This window comes from Bidens hawaiensis, unplaced genomic scaffold, assembly GCF_021521415.1.
Source record: "Bidens hawaiensis isolate Kalapana, Puna unplaced genomic scaffold, B.hawaiensis_p1.1 tig00022329_1, whole genome shotgun sequence".
NCBI classification, from domain to species: domain Eukaryota; kingdom Viridiplantae; phylum Streptophyta; class Magnoliopsida; order Asterales; family Asteraceae; genus Bidens; species Bidens hawaiensis.
This window is the reverse complement of record NW_027493478.1, coordinates 40,211-56,789: the sequence shown is the minus strand read 5'-3', so window position 1 is coordinate 56,789 and position 16,579 is coordinate 40,211. Positions and strand designations below refer to the sequence as shown.

At 35.9% G+C, this 16,579-nt stretch overlaps 1 pseudogene across 1 annotated transcript in view; it reads left to right on the top strand.

Moving 5' to 3' along the window:
• The window catches only part of LOC143565412 (protein ABIL3-like), a 29,272-nt pseudogene extending 12,991 nt beyond the window's left edge, over positions 1-16,281 (top strand). The window contains exons 2-9 of the transcript XR_013141064.1: positions 12,091-12,173; positions 12,372-12,510; positions 12,683-12,782; positions 12,968-13,060; positions 15,071-15,116; positions 15,195-15,280; positions 15,791-15,929; positions 16,002-16,281. The product of XR_013141064.1 is annotated as a protein ABIL3-like (transcript). The remainder of the gene's footprint in view (positions 1-12,090; positions 12,174-12,371; positions 12,511-12,682; positions 12,783-12,967; positions 13,061-15,070; positions 15,117-15,194; positions 15,281-15,790; positions 15,930-16,001) is intronic.
• Positions 16,282-16,579: the final 298 nt, after the last annotated feature.

Here is a 16,579-nt window from a genome sequence, read left to right as displayed (position 1 = left end):
AAAAGTCAGGCCAGATGTTTGGATAAACTGAGTACTAGTATAAAGATGCAAGCGAAATCTATGAAGGAATCGTAGGCTCATGTGTTGTAAAGTGTGCGCTATTATAAGTTCTGGGGGAATACTAAAGATCCTCGGAGATGCTACAACAATTCGAGATACCCCATTGGAAGTGGGAAACAAACTAAAATGGAACCATTAATATGTGTTCCTTAAACATCCCGAGAAAGCAATTCAAGCTGAATGATAGTTCCCTGACTAATCCACTCCAAATACCTTCTTCTGATTTGTAACAATTATCCAACTGAAAAACTCGTCTTAACAAAATCTTACTCTTGGTGAATTGTGTATGAAATTTTAGATCCCTAATTGGCCTAAGCACGGTCTATAATCCTCTATAAAACAATCAAATCAAATAAACTATTCAAACAATAGAGGAAAGTGAGACCGGTAATTTCAATCCTCGTACATTAACAGTCATCATAATATTAAACAAGTGGTAATATACTATATTATACGAGCAAGAATGTAACTCGCCATCTTATTAAAATTGAAAAAAATTGGTGACATCCAAAATACAAAATCTGATTCGATTTCGAGAATCATAAATAAAGCTCGTAATATTATTAACAAACCGAAAGCCGCCTAAGGCTAACAAGAGGGCTATACTGAGAAATACGAGAAGTTATCAAATTTTGAAAGTTGTTAGTTGAGTTGAGGAACGGTGAGTTGATTCTAAAATATATAGCACTGTACAAAATTGCCTTGAAAGTTAACCCCATAACGTATTAAACAAAATTATTTCACTCCCGATATTTCATATATCGACTCAAAACGAGTGCCTTACTGACAGGGCAGAATTAGTATTATTTGAAAACTTTTATACAACTAAACTCTATAAAGAGACTCGTGAAAATTCTGAGCGGGGAAAATCAAACAGTTGCGACACAATAAAATCTCATTGAATAAAATGCAGTGGAATCCACAACGGGGAATCAAACGTGTTCGGAAATAGAAAAACGAATTCCGAAACAAATGATTATAAAATTTCTTAACTAGGGGAGAATGTGACATTCGTGGCAAAACCGAGTACACCTTAGTACTTACAAACTCGAATAAGCGTTTAACCGCTTATTGCGTAACGAACAAACGAATAACCAAACGGGTCTGGTTATGGTCCAGATATCCCAGGGTGCTATCTATAAGCGATATACGATCTATGTAAGCTAAAATATTAGTAATATGGCCTTAGTTCGATAGCAAACAAGTTAAACGAAAACATGCTCGTTTAACTACCCGCTTTAGATTTTAACGCGAAAGATAGTTAAAAACCAAGCATTGTATCATCCGTTAAGCCGAAAAAGACTTACCAAACACTTATTTGAAATGTTTTAAGCGATCCGTGAAAATATTTTCGATTTTTACAAACGTATAGTATGTTTTTATAATTTTACACAAAACTAGCCGAAAAACACTCGTTTTCGCTCCGTTTGTCGCACCCGATATATTTTTGTCGCCAGAAACCGAACCCGAAATAAATTTGGACTCGGCATTTCACGTTCGGGCACGTAAATAGAGAAAAGTGGGCCAAATGGCCCCAAAAGGGGACCCAACGAGCCCAGCCCGCCAAAGAAGACTTTCCCCCCTTAAACCCTTTTCATATTTAAACAAGTTCTAAGATATTTTGTGATATCTTTTTCATGAGAATTCTGGACACAAGTTCTGCTCCAGCCAGAAAACCTTCAAACCCTAAGGTAAGGGGCTTATATAAGTAGCTTTTATACTTGTTTAAAGTCGTTTAATACCATAAAAACATGTCTTGGTTACTAAAAATCATTCCTAACCGTGAAAAAATCCTAAAAATGGTCCATAAAAATGTTTTGATCATAAACACGGTAAGAAACCTGTTTTGATAGTTTTTTTGGCCATAAACACGGAGGAAAGGGTTGAAACGGCGTTTTTACGGTTCAAAAGTTCGTTTTGGTGCACTAGCCGAAACCCTAAGTTAAGAGCTGTTATGTTGATGAAAAATTTCTTGGTTTGTGATATAGGACTTGTACCTAGCTTTCTTAGAAGCACAAGAACCTGAAAACTTGATTAAAAAGTCGGAAACGAGCCAAACCCGCTAAGGTAACACCGAAACACTTGCTTACGGGCTGTTTAGGTTAAGGTTGTGATGTGCATATTATTAGACCTTGAAATTTTTCAGGGACATCAGGGACCATGTTATTGAGTCCCTGTTCAAATGTGGTAATTTTTTGACCATCCGAGAATATTTGGCGAATTTATTACCGAATTGGGACGTTTATTTGGTAAAAATATCTAAAATACTTCAAAAATTATGAAATTTTTCTAGGAACTCAGATTTAATGTATTTTGATCACATATGAATTTTGAGATCATTTGGAGAAGTTTAAGGGTGTTTTGTACATATGCGTTCATGCGAATTTTTAGAGCCGAATTTGGGCCGAAAAGAATATTGAACAGGCTTTTTACATTCTGTAATTGATAAAGGTTGTTTTGGGACATGATTTGAGTATTCAGGAAATTCTGTGGAATTTTTGGAAATTGTTTGGGATAAACAGACGATTTTCAGGCGAAATATAGCTGATAAAATGAATTTTTATAAATTATTAAATCAGTAAATAATTCCAAAAATATTTTTATAAAAATCTATATATTTTAATTGATAAGTGGCTAAATTTTCATAATTTAATGATTAACGGTTAATTCATTATGCTAATTTAAAGATTAAACAAATTCAGTTTTTATAAAAACCAGCAAGTTCGCGACTAACGAACCTTCGGGAATATCAAAACACCAAGAGTGATCAAAAATCATATTTTTGGACTAATTAAGTAAAAACGAACTTTTCTATGAAAATCCTGGACAATCCGGATAGATTTTGCGCGTTTCTTTTTAAATCAAACTGAATAAACGGAAACGGACCCCGAGGCTAATCCGGTACCCCAGTATGTGATCCTTCTTTATAACTTAATCATTTTATTAACCAATACATTTACACAAGCTTATATTCCCATAACTGTTTTTTGAACGCGTAAACGAACAACTTGGCCCAGCTTGGAAAACGGGAATCTGAGCCAAGTTCAGTTTTAAGTATTAGACATTAAACAACATCACAGCCTAAGCCTATTACCACTTTCTGGGCGTACCAGCTATACCCAGATTAGTTATACAGCTCAGTTTAATACCGAGATTATAATAATATTAAAATATTAATATTATTATAATATGGACTATAGGGACTAGTGATAGCAAGGGAAACGAACCCCGTGCTGATCTCGCACTGAGTGCCTACAAAACCGTGAGTTTCATGACCCCACTCTTTAAACTATTTTACGAACTTTTGGGGTGGAAAGCATGTGTATACACGTTATTTATCTAAACACGGATCAGGATATAAAATATCTGAACATTTATATATGAAAAGTCCCTACAAACATAATGATTGACTACGTGCTGATGAAAGATGATTATTATCGTTGATTGATATATTGAGTGGAAATAATACGAATTGCAAAACATAATGAAATTACACGTGACAGCATGTTTATACAAACACGTTATGTAATGTTAAACATAACTAATTTGGGAGAAAACGTGGTCTGTAATGGCCATGGGGATAACGTGGTCTGTGATGATTATGGGGTTGTTGTGGGCAGAAGGGGGCCACAATAGTAACAAACTAAAGTTGAGTATGGCTTATGAGCCAAGTTCTGCTGCAACTTATAAACTAAAGTTGAGTATGGCCTATGAGCCAAGTTCTGCTGCAACTTACTAAACTAAAGTTGAGTATGGCTTATGAGCCAAGTTCTGCTGCAACTTATAAACTAAAGTTGAGTATGGCCTATGAGCCAAGTTCTGCTGCAACTTATTAAACGAACTAACTTGATTATGACATGAATGTTAAGAAAATAATGTGATTATGCGTATTGTGGGCGGATGGGGAGTCACAGTATTTGGTGATATGTGATAAATACTATATGTGTATATGTGTCTATATACATGCTATGTGATTAGCCGTAGGAAATACTATGTGTAGAATATACTAATTATTTGCGTGTACACTATATAATATTTGAGTTTACATGGAATCATTGTGGGTGGAAGGGGGACCACAGTGGTTGATGATAACGCGGAACCGTTGTGGGCGGAAGGGGGGCCACAGTGGTTGAGTTTATGTGGAACCGTTGTGGGAGAAAGGGGGTCCACAGTGGTTGGTTAAACACGGAAATTGGAAACATGTAGTACGAACAAACAATCACGATTTTACCGAAATTTCGAATTTATATTATAAACTTGCATGTGTGCATATGCACACACAAGGATATGGCTGTACATATTTATACAACCGTAAATACATATTTTTACATATGCGCGGACATACAAACTATGATTGTATGGTGCGCAGAACTGATTTCGTTAAAACTTATGAAACTCACCAACTATTCGTAGTTGACCTGTTTTAACATGCTTTTCAGGTAATCAGATATGAGAAGTAATTTCCTGTGCGTTACGTGTCTGATTGGTGATTGATGTCGTGGGCATTTGAGTTAGAAGTAAAGTGATTGAAGAACATGTTTAATTGTATCACCTAGTTTGTAAAAGATGTTAGAACAATGTAATATATTGTAAATTAATTAGTAATGTTTCTTTATGAACAATGTATTTGATACCAGTTGTATCTGTTGCATTTCTGTTTTACGCTTCCGCAATTCGCTTAACGGGGTGTGACAGATGGTCGGGACTTGAAAGTTCGTTGTCCTGGCACTCGTTCCTCTGGGACCAACGGGGATGCTCTGTCTGAAATAGCCGGTCTGAACCGACTGTTAACACCATGAACCGGGGCTATATAATTCCTCCTAAGCCCCCGGGGTTTCCCAAACCGCCCCGGTTAACCTGAATACCACGAACCCTTTCGGGCCGTTCCGCCCGATTATCCCTTTCTCGATCCCTTCCATTTCTGTTAACCGCTGCAGCCCGTCTTCTATTAACTGGCTCTTCTACCTCTTCATCCCAATTATCATCACCCACATCTTCCTAATCAACACCCTCGTTCTCGGGCTCAACGGCCCGATTACCTCTAACTCATCGATCTACCTCGTTATCAATCTCCAAACCTTCGTTTCCATTATTATTTCCCCAATCGTCTTCATCTTCTGTCGGAATACTTGGTTGAACATCATCGATATTTATCCGAACTCGGCGGTTGGGGTTATTATTTGGAGCTGATGGTCCGGCTTGATCAAAGTTGAGGTTTAGGTTTCGGTTTAGGTTTCGGTTTTGATTTCGGGTTCTGGAAGCACGAGCTGAGTGATTTTGGTTATTTTGGTTATTGAAGTTTGGTGGGTCAGGTATGTTGTCTGGGTGAAACGCGTTATTTTATGGAGTGGGTCTTGGTTTTGGTTATTGCTCTGGTTCTGGTTTTCGTTTTGGTTCTAGTTCTGGTTCTGGTATTCCATTTCTGAGTTTTTTTTTTGTACTCGGTTCTGCCTAGCTAACCTCTCAATTTCGGGCTCGTAAATTAACGGAGATTGTCGGCCCGAATGGCGGGTGCGCATAAACCTGTAATCTGCACAAATAACACAACCCGCGTAAAATAAAGAAAAATAAAATTAAAAGTAAAAACTAAAATTAAAACTAAAATAAACACAAAAATCAATTATCACAAAAGACACTAAGCGTACTAGCTCCCCGGCAACGACGCCATTTTGATGACCGTCGTTTGAGTCAATCAAAAACCTAATTAAACTAAATAGTTAAAGCAGGTAGGGTATCGTATCACAAGCAATTTAAGTAAATATAGAGAACTAAGAAACGAACAAGTAAACGAGTTTTAAGCAGTTAACAAAGCAAATCACACCTAGGAATTCAAGTAAGCAACCAACAGTTATCTCATGCAACCTAACAGATTAATTATTAACGATTGACTAAAAACTGATCAATCAGACAAAACCTTAGACATCAACAATTACTTTACACACGACACTGGTTATCAAACAGTCATTGCCAGTGTGACTCAGTTAAGGGCAATTGTATGTTTTATCGTATTCAATCTAACCAAACATTTATATGATTAATTATCTAGGAACTGGTAACAAATCGTTCAGACCAACGTAAACCTAAACCGATCGAACACACAGAAATACTAAACATCAATAATCATATATCAATCATCAATAATTATACACAAGTGTTCTTAATCACATGAGAAAAACTGTAAAGATTACAAACTATACATCCCGGGTGCGATTCTAGGAGATTAGCCGAGCCTTGACATAATCAAATCTTCGATACGGATGATATGGATCATGCGGAAGGTCTTGGCACAAGCTATGGTGGTGGAAATCGCCTCTTGGAGCTACTGAATCGCCTTCTCTTCGTCAAAATGGAGTTAGGGTTGTTTAGAATGAAAAATATTATTTAACCCTAAATTTCCCGTCTGCACCCCCCATCGCGATACGCGATGAGGTCTTCATTGGTCCATCTCGTATCGCGATGGACCATAAAGTCAACATGTAAATTTTAACCCATCTTGGTACGCGATGGGCCTTCAGCCAAGCCCATCGCGTATCGCAATGGGACTTGCTACCAGCAAAAAATCATAATATGTCTCGTTTCGCGTGCTGGACATCCTGGGTTTTCATTCCGTGTCACAACAGGTCCAAATTGAGCACTTTAACACCTGTGACCTGATATCCAATAATACACGTATGAAGTATCGATAGTTCTAGAATAAACAGTTAAAACTAAAAAATAAATGAGCTAGAACATATAAAAATTAACCCACCATCACAGCTCGACCCCAGTCAGGGGCTCTGCCCCTTGGACCCTGCTAGGGGTTGCCGCCCCTAGAACCCCGCTGCCAGGTGCGCTGCCCCCGGACCCCCGTTCGTTGAGGGTAATAACTAAACTAGAAACACGATATGGGTAGTGATAGTTAAATTGATACGTGTAATTGTTATACAGTTAGTCATGCACAGCTAAGGAAGGGAATAATAATTAACGATGAACATAACCGAGTTCATGTGAGTTTCTAGCCCCATTTCCTTGTTGTGTTTCGGGGCTGTGTACATACTCGATGTGATAGTTAATAAACTTACCTTAAATGGTAAATGTATGCCATGTATGATTTATATGTTAATTATGTATATCTTGAATGTGAACAAAAGCTTTTCGGTACGTGAATGTTCTTCGAATATTGCACGTATTGACAAGGGAGGTATGTATGTAATAGATGAATGTGTATGATAGATATATGTACAACATATGAATATGTATGAATGAGTAAAGGGTGTATATGTATGTTACGGGTATGTAAACATAGAATGTACGAAAATGAAGAAATAAGGGATCAGACCCTAATAATATCTGAGATAGAGAAGAAAGGGATCAGACCCTAATAATATTAGAGATAGAGAAGTAAAGAGTGATCAGACCCTAATAATATCTGAGATAGACAAAAAGAAAGAGGGATCAGACCCTAACAATATTTGAGATAGATAAGGAAGGGATCAGACCCTAATAATATCTGAGAGAGAAATGACAGTAATTAAATAGTATGAAAGTAATAAAGTATGAATGTATGTATGGAGTTATGTAATGAAAGTAAATTAGTAAAGTAATTATTATGCGTCTTCGGATGCATAATTAAAGGTAAGTAAATGTTGTGTATGATGTATGATTAACTAGAACTCACTCAGCGTAGTTGACTTTTAGTTTGCACGCAGGTGAGTAGGTTGAGACAGCTGGCTTGAGCTGGGACACATGGCGGAAGAATAAGAGTCTGGCATCTGAAGACGCAAGTTGTTTTATGTTAATGTTTTAATGTTGAAAGACAAGAATGTTTTAATACAAGTTATGAATTATTATTGTAATATTATGAAAGTTTTATATTCCGCGTAAAGTTTTAATTAACTCTGATATTTAGAACTATGTTTATAAGTAACTCCAACGTCCAAAGTAAGGCACCGGTAACGGGGCCATACACCTGGCATGGTATCGTACCGGTTCACTACATGTACCCGATATCATTTGCCAATCCCTACCCGATGACATAATTACTACATTTTTACATCAAATTTTTAGAGAGAATTGTAGTTTTCGTCCTTGTGGTTGGATCAAATCTACCGTTTTAGTCCAATAGTTTCATATTTGCGGTTTTTGTCTAATAGTTTTGTTTTCAGTTGTAATTTAACCCGACCCCATAACCCCGTTAACTATGGCGTTAACCCATCAACGTGCCCCTCACATGAGAGGCAGGTTTGTCCCTAATTACCAAATCTATTTTCATTTTCATCTTCATTATTATTGTGACATTCGTCAATTTCGGGTCTCGTTTGTATTTGTTTATCATGTAAACCGACCCATTTTGTAAACTAAAGCTTATGATATAATCAAAATGATGGATTCTATGTTACAATATTGTTTTACACTTGTTGGGTCTTGAGAACATCCTTTTTGGTCTTTAACACTCCTTAAAAATGACTTAAACCAAACTTTGGGGACTATTATTGTCATTTACCAAAAACTTGTTTGACCATTTCAACCATCACATGCATCTTTACCCTATTTGTATGAACCATACTCTTACCATTATAAAAGTAAGGCTCCATACACCATTTTGGTTGTTCATCTTCTTCAAAATCTCTCTCAAATCCAAGTATTCATCTTCAACATTTTGCTATTTTGACTACTTAAGGTCAAACTAAAAGCTAACCTTGTTCTAACTAATTCTTTTACTTGAATATGGTGGTACAACATATATATAATGCACACCCCTTGTTACCTTTGGTAGTTGCTTCTTCGACTCCGGTTGGTTAAGTTTCGGACCTCGTAAGGTAAGGCTTCATGGAGGACTTCGTGTTCTTGATATATACACACACTTATATAACTTGTTGCACATATTAATCTTGTTTAACTTATGCTCTTTTTAGTTTGTTTGTCATATTTATGAAGTTCCATGGTGGGGGTTTGTAGAGACTAACCCCGGTTTAACCGTAAATAGTCCAAACGTGAACCGCTTTTGCTTACTAGTTTTGTTAAAGTAGTTGTTTAAACATGTTTAATGTTATATTTGAGTTTCAAAAATCATTTTTACAAGTCTTTAATATTAAGCATGTGGAATCCATCTATGAACTCGTTGGGAGATGGAAAACGAACTAAACTGAAACTTTTGCTTAAAAGACTTGTTGTTAACTTTTTAGTTGTAAAACTTAAATATTTCTCATTTATAAATTATTATACAAGATCTGTGATATTTGGGCATGTGGAGACCATCAAGGAACATATTGTGAGATGGAAACCAAACCTCTCCGATTTTACTCGCTTAAGACACACAAGTGTGTTTTTAGCTATCAAGACTTGTATATTTCTCTAAAAGTTGTTTACAAAATGATTTTAATTATTTTCTTAAGTACTTGGAAATGTCGGATCCAGCTTGATCTCATAACATAGTTTGGACCGACAAAACCGAATACTCGCTTAACGTACGTTGTTAGATCTAAAACAATAGATCTACATACTTGGTTAAGTCTTATAAAGTTTTATTGAGTTATCTCATAACATTAGTTATTTTGGAAAGTTGACTTTGAGTTTGACCAATTATCAAGACCCAAACCAACAAACCAGAACACTCGTTAAAGACCCGTTTTAGTATCTTTGTCCCAAAGGAACTTGCATTTAGCATTTTCTCACCTTATTACTTAACATAGTGTAAGTAAATATTAAGGTTAGATACTTTAACCCGGTTTCGAGCAAACTTATATTTTTAAAGGGTTATTATTATAAATTCTTAAATAGTTACATTATAAACCTTGAACTCTATTTGTTTACTTTTTGCAATAATTATTTTATCTTCAAGACTACCTATCTAAATCCAAGACTTTCTTTTATTTAGGCTTCATACGGTAAACTCGTCGTTCCGGTAAATCTCCAAATAATCAATCTTTCAAGTTTATTACTTGAATGTGAGTACTTTCATACCCCGTTTTCTATCTTTTTTTTTGGGTGACATTTCATCTTAGTTCAACTAAATGTTTTATACTTGGGTCTTAAACCACAAACGTTGTTGTATAATTTACTTAAATACTTGCTCGATTTGGTGTTCTATGCTTATATGCCTATGTGTTTACCGTTTTTATCCAAATTATGGCTAACGTAATTCTATTAGCGATTCTATCCAAATTATGGCTTTTATTTATTGTTTCGTATACTAGTTTTGTGGATCTTTCTTACTATATATCTACATGTTCAAACTTATAAATTTCTCACCAACCTTTGTGTTGACAAACTTTATTTTATGAAATGTTACATGTTTACATCTTGGTTGATTTTGGATGCTTGAAGAAAACGTCACAAATACCATTAGGATATTAGCAAAAATGAACAATATTTGATTTGCTATATTTTATTATATTTTGTTATGACTTGTTATGAATATTGTTATGTGACATTTTCGGTGTTGTGAAATGAAATGAGTTTATTAAATATTGTCTCTTTAATAGTGTCATGTGCTTATGGGCAATCGTTACACCTTGGCATGTTCCGCCGCCTTTGGTCGGGGTGTGACAATTATTTCCTTCGTCTTCCACAAACCCTACACGAACAAACAAGGATAACGATTCATCTCTAGTTGCTTTGATCATGGCGCTTAGTCGAAGGGTTTGTAGAAGACAAAGGAAAGAACGCCAAAGATGAAAATGAGGTTTGGGAAGTAGTGCTGAAGTTTATTTCAGGAGAAAATGACAAAATTGTGTGAGGGACACACTGATTTGTTTAACGACCAGAGTTATGCAAAACTTATCATAATTTTTTTGCATTAAGTTGTTGATTTATGTTTTATGAAGGCCTTTGCAAGTTTAATTGTTGTTATAGTGGGTGTTGAAATTTTATAATTTCCATTTGTAATAACATGTTATTTTTAATATTTTATTTATGATTTGTATAACGTATTCATTTTAATTTTATGCATTTTACGAAGGCCAAATAAGCCCAAATCGTAAAACCAAACCGTTAGTGGAGGTTCGGTTTTATTTTCAATGGTTTGATTTTGGATTTTAATATAAAAAACTGTTACTAACGATTTAGCTCATGATTTAGCATAATAATTATCAACCGATATAAGTTATCTATAATCGAAAGAACACAAACTAGTAAAAAAAATATGTAAGTAGATGTGGTAATTGCTATGATGTTATCCTCATCATCATCCCTCACTCACTCAGACCATGTGTAGTCGTAAAGCTTCACATACAGGGGTTATGCGCCACGTGGCGCCCAGTCAGAGTTATGGTTTTGTACAAAAAACAAGTGTAGTCATAAAGCCCTCCATAACTTGGAGGGGGGGCGGTGTTTCCAGAGTTATACACTTGTTTTTTGGTGCCATTCTCAGCGTTTTATATACAACGCTTGCAAAAATGAAATCAACATAACGTAGGGGGGGCGGTGTACCCCCCACGTTTTGGTTCACAACGTTGATGGCAAAGCCATCACTACGGGTGGTCTCACTCGTGTTTTTCTGCTCTTTCTTTTCTTTCTCTCTCTCCCTCTACCCAATACTATAACATTCATGGATTGTTGTCCCAAAAATCTAACTCTTTTTATCTCGATAATAATAAACAAACAAACAAACCCTTGTCTTATTGGCTTCAATTTGTTCTAAATCCTAATTATCAGGTCAGCTCAATGCCCTAATTACTGCTTTTTGCAAGTGGGTTTATTTGATTATAGTGAATTGTTTATCTCAAGTAATCAAAAAAGAAAGAAATATTCTTCTAAGCTGCTCTTTAGTTTTCTGTTTCAGTTAATTCACTACAGATATTGGGATTCTTCTTGATTCTAATCTTTCTCTCTCCAACTTATAAATAACGGATCGATATGCTAATATCCATTATCATTTTAGGTTTCTTGTTGAACAACTCTGCTTCAATGCCTTTTCCAGCCAATTATGATGAGACAGCTATGCTTTATTTTCCGACACTCTTAAGGCATTTTTTTTTTTTATTCTTGATTGAAAATTATTAAACCCACCCGATTTAACTATATTATATTCTGTGCTGCTTTTATTTCCAGGATTTAAAGAATCTAAGAAAGCAGTTGTACTCTGCTGCTGAATACTTTGAATTATCATACTCCAACGACCACCAAAAGCAACTGTGAGTCATTTCTTAAGCTTAATTACATGTTCCATGTTATTTTGAATACGATATGTGGAGGTGGAAAAAATCCAGGGTTGGCCTTGAAAGTCAACACATATCTTTTTCTTGAATCTGGATTGTGGTTAATCTATGAAAACGTAAACGTCCGTTCCACATTGAAGTTTCTTATTTATACAGTTTTCTCTTGAATGATAGTGTGGTTGACACGTTAAAAGATTATGCCATCAAAGCTCTAGTCAACACGGTTGACCATTTGGGCGCCGTTTCTTACAAAGTCAACAGTTTAATATATGAAAAGGTTGGCACAGAGCTCCGGGTATCATGCATTCAACAGGTAGTCTTGTTTGACCCATTATTGTTTCCTTTTTAGCTGCTTTTATTTGATCCGTTGACATAAACATAACCCAGCTTGACAAATTATGAAATTACAAACTTAAAAGATTATTTTCTTGGTCAAAATAAACAATATTTTTGTGTCAATTTTGACTTTTTCTTTGACTTTTCAGAGACTAAGAACATGTCATGGGTATTTTGATCATGAAGGAGTCTCTCAGCAATCTTTGTTGATAAATACGCCCAAGTACCATAAGCGATACGTCTTGCCAGGTAAATGTTCGTATGCTTTAACTTAACTATTTGTTGAATATCTAAAATACCCTTCAATAAACAGAGTGTCAAAGAATGTTGGGATCCAAATAAGTAATTTAAGTTAAGAACTTCCATGAAATGGAAATGTTTACTTTTTTTATTTAATATTTCATAGAGATCGATATTTTCTGATTAATATTCAGTTGAGGAGATGGTGCAAGGCTGGGCCGATAGTAAATTAATGCATCGAAAATGCATCGCGGATGATGAGCGTGATTCGCATGGGCATAAGTTAGGTAAGAATGCACATTATTATTATTATTATTATTATTATTATTATTATTATTATTGTTTTATTACTATTTAGAATAATAATAATAATAACAATAAAAGTAATAAAATGGGTTAGATTGCAATTTCTAAAAGAGTAAAATAGTAAAAGTGTAAATTTTAAAAAGAGTAAAATAGTAATTTATCTAACCTAGGGACTACTCATTAAAGCAAATTTTGTAGTTGGGGACTATAATTTTTAAACTACATAGGGAGGAATCCATTATTTAGGCCAAACCACGTAGACTATCCGTGTAATTTACTCTTATCATTATTATTATTGTATTTTTTATTTATTTTTGGCACACTTAACAATTTTTGCTCATTTATTTCTTCAGCTAGTTAAGAATTTGTTAACTATGAATTTTTGATACCAAAGAAATATTATTACAATAAAGACATAATTACAAATTTTGTCCTTTAAACAAAGCCAATTTACGGTTTGTGTCCTTTTTTTAGTTTCTTTGCAGGCGGTATCCTTTAAACATTATTTTCATACACATTATGTCCTTTACGCTAACTGGATTAGAAAAGTTCAGTTAAATACCCTCACGTGAGGTGCATGTGAGGGCATATTGGTCTTTTCAACGAACTGGTTCAAATATATTATTGTAAAAATAAATAATATATATTAAAATGATTCTCTCTCTCTCTCTCTTCCCATCTTCTCTCTCTCTCTCTCTCCACACCAACACCAACACCACCACTTCTTCTTAAATCCGGCACCATCTCCTGGAAACAAGCCGATGAGGCCATTCCGCTCCGGCGAGGAAGACGACAACACCATCTCCGGTCTTCTTCTCCGGCGAGGAAGACGACAGGATTCTTAACCCTAATTAACAACAACCATCCTTCTTGTTCGCTAGATCTGGGACGTTTTTTCTCTCCACTAGATCTGGGACAAATTGAAACCCTAACTCCTACTGCTTGTTCTTCTTATAATACGTGTGTGGGTGATTATTTGCCATGGCTATTCAAAAAAGCGGTGGTGGATGGGTTGGAGGTGGCCGGATCCGGTGGTGGTGGAGGTAGAGGCGAAAGATTCCGGTGGTGGTGGTGGCCGGATCCGATTGGGGGTTTTGGGTATGGGTGGGTCAGGTGAATTGGGTTTTCGGATACGGGTTTTGGAAGAGGATGGGTCGGGTTCGGGTGATGGGGATTGTTTGCGTTTGTGAACGGAAAATGTGGCGGCGGTTTGTGAGATGGAAAGGAGGTGGTGGAAGAGGGGGGTGGTGGTGGTTGGAGATGGGTGGTTGACGGCGGCGGTGGGGAATTGGAAGTGATGATGATTGGTGGGGAATTGGAAGTGATGATGATTGGTGGGTTGAATGGAAAGAAGAGAGAAAGGAGGGGGTTGGTGTTATAAATGTGCAGGTATAGTTGAAAAGACCAATATGCCCTCACATGCGTCTCACGTGAGGGTATTTAACTGAGTTTTTCTAACCCAGTTAGCGTAAAGGACGTAACGTGTAGGAAAAAATTGTTTAAAGGACACCGCCTGCAAAGAAACTTAAAAAAGGACACGAACCGTAATTTGGCTTTTTTTAAAGGACAAAATTTGTAATTCTGTCTACAATAAATCGTATAAAGTATAAACTATAAACTATAAACCTCTGGATAAAACTATCGAAGTATTTAGGAGGTTGTAACTTGTATGCATTAAATTTGGACTTTGGAAGACTTTCAACCGGTTTGACCCACACCCTCTTGGTTGACTTTTTATATTTGACCAAAATTTGTAATTCTGTCTACAATAAATCGTATAAAGTATAAACTATAAACTATAAACCTCTGGATAAAACTATCGAAGTATTTAGGAGGTTGTAACTTGTATGCATTAAATTTGGACTTTGGAAGACTTTCAACCGGTTTGACCCACACCCTCTTGGTTGACTTTTTATATTTGACCTGCCCGAATCTACCACATCTACAGAAACAGTGTTCACATTTTTCTTTAATTTTTTGTACATATTCAGGAATTGATCAAGCTGTCATAGGTGAAAAGCCCACAAATATAGTCAGGTAAAATTTTAATCATATGATCAAACTTCAAACATGCTTTACGAGATATTGCGATATAATAAATTATTAAAACTGCAGAAGATCACGATCTCCATCTCCTTCACGGGCTTCCCGACAACCCGAATCGTTTTCCTTTGCTGCCACAAATACAAGAAAAGATATTGGTTAGTATATTACTATGTTAGTTACGCCCTGCTTGCGGTGAGCACATATGATGTATATATGTGTGAACCCTCGGGTGGGCAAAAGTGAAATTGCACTAATTTTGACGTTATTTTACTAATCTAGTGAAAATATCGTTAAAAGTGACGGAAGCTTAATCAGGCATCATGTGGTGGTGTTGATAGCCGAAAGACAAGGGTACATGCACCAATCAGCCGGTGTCCCGATGATTTCAGTGCTATGTGCCTTATGTCCAAGGCTTGATGCAAAACTACCATCGAGCCGGGGGTCTCACCGGAAGCAGCCTCTCTATCCCCAAGGGGTAGAGGTAAGGCTGTCTACATCTTACCCTCCTCAGACCCTACCATAGCTTTGCTATTGGTGGGATATACTGAGTACGATGATGATGATGATGATGATGATGATGATGATATTACTATGTTAGTTATTTTCTTAAATATATTATTTCTTTTTTGGCGTATTTATATTTTTCTTTTATTTTGACAATTTAGAGAAGAGACCACCCGTTTCACCACGTCGATTGAACGGTGGATCGTTTTCGAGGTCAACTACAAACTCGAGACCAAATTCAAGATCTTCAACCCCAACTCGCAGCGATCAACAACTCCAACCCCAATTTCACAAAAACGGGTAAATTGCAATTGGTATAATATTCAAACTACGAAGTGCATATTTTAATATATGATGATGTATATGCAGCAGCATATAGAGCCTCGGAAATCCGTATCGATGAATAGAAATGATAAACCCGACATGTATAGAGAAGGGGATCAGATTCCGGGCAAAACCAAACGGCTTCTGAAAGCGTTGCTCAGTAGACGGAAGACGAGGAAGGATGAAATGCTTTACACTTATTTGGATGAATATTAATTAAGATCTACAAATGTTGTATGATTATTAACACCTGCATTAGATTAGAATGTGCAGATGTGATTATTTTAGAAGGAAGGAATAATTGTAGATTTAGTGATGGATCAATGTAGTTGGTCAGTGTATTCCATTAATTATATTATGAAAATTTCAATCATTTATCATGAAATGCTTTTGCTTCTTGAAGACAATGTCATAATGTTTGTTTTAACTTGATAGTTTGATGATTTTTGTTCCAAGTGCAACAAGCCGAGGAGTTGAGCTTTAACAAAGATTGGCTCGCCAAACGCTTGAAATTAAACGAGCTGATCTTATACAAGCTTGAGTTTAATAGCGTGTTTTCAAATCGCATATACAGTGCTTGATTATTAGTTACAAAAGTATAACTTATAGTCATCATAATAATAGTA